Source organism: Phalaenopsis equestris, unplaced genomic scaffold (genome assembly GCF_001263595.1).
Source record: "Phalaenopsis equestris unplaced genomic scaffold, ASM126359v1 Scaffold209422, whole genome shotgun sequence".
NCBI classification, from domain to species: Eukaryota; Viridiplantae; Streptophyta; class Magnoliopsida; order Asparagales; family Orchidaceae; genus Phalaenopsis; species Phalaenopsis equestris.
The window spans coordinates 66,491-67,866 of NW_018228588.1; positions in this window are offsets into that span (position 1 = coordinate 66,491).

Consider the following 1,376-nt stretch of genomic DNA (forward strand, 5'->3'; position numbering starts at 1 on the left):
TAGCCACCCCCCCCTGGCCGGTCGGAAAAGCCAAAAACCGAGAGCAACTCACATGACACCTCACCCAAATCAAACCTAGAGGCCAGCTCATCCAAATCAAATTGAAGAGCTCCTCTGCCCTCCACCTAAGCAGCACAATGCACCCAAACTTATGCCCTGAGAGCCACCCCATGGCCATTTTTATAAAAACACCTACACAGTCCACCAAACTCAAATTAACTTCACCCACACCTTCACAATAGTGAAAGAAGCCAAAACCGAGAGGCCTCTCCAAACTTCACACAGAGCTTCCCTAAGATCCCCTCAGTGCATTCCAATCATTTTTCCTCACCCATTCCCATTGCCGGAGCTCAATTTCGAGCTTGAAACCCTGCCGAAAACCAGGACAGAGCCCAATACACGTCCACACTCCATCAAACTTCAATTACTTGTGCCCACACCTTTACAAGAGTGAAAGAAGCCAAAGCCCCATCAAATCCCCCTTCCACAGAGCCTCTACCATAGCTCTAGACCAACACCTGAAATCGAGCTTGGTCAAATTCATAACTAGGCCTTACACCAAGACCAGGGACTCAATCCCTAGCCTCCTTGGACCTCAAAAAACGTGCTGAGCACCTTTGATTGAAGCCTCCCTTCTCAGAGCAAAGGTATAAAACTTCACCTCAACCCGAGGATTCTCCATTTACTTAAGCTTGATTTCATGGCATCTTAACCATATGGATGTGTTTGTCTCACTTAGATGAGTCTATAGGATCAAACCCAAAGTGATTTGGTTGACTCTAGGCTGAGATCTTAAGGTTTTAGTGTGGAAGGTCACGGAATCATCCTACCGGGGACGATGACGAGGAGCCATTTGATCGAGCGTGTATCAATTAGACGGGGGAGATCGAGCCGGACAGCGCTTCGGGACATAAACCGCGGGCCGAGTCAGCAGCTACGTGGAAGATGACATCCAACCAGAGCGCGTCACGCATGCCTTCGAAGCTGCCTAGGATCTAGTCAGCACGCGTTGTTTAAATGGATAAATAGGGCTTTTTATATTTATTTAAATACCCTTAACTTAGAAAATTCATAACTTTGTGTAGAAAAATCACAAAAATAAAATAAAAATAACCCACCTGCTCAGTGAACAAAGGAGAACAATGAGGAACACATTTCAAGTCCATTTGGTGCATATTTTATTTTTAGTTAATTAAACACTATTCGGGATCATTTGATTCTCCATGCATAACGACACATCACCTTGACTTGGAATTTTAGCATGTTGTAGCCTCTGTCTGAGAAAGTATTCTCTGATTTTTCCAAAGTTAGAGGAGTCTCATATACAGAGACCCATATTTTTCAAGTTATTTCACATTATTTCTTTAAAATAATCA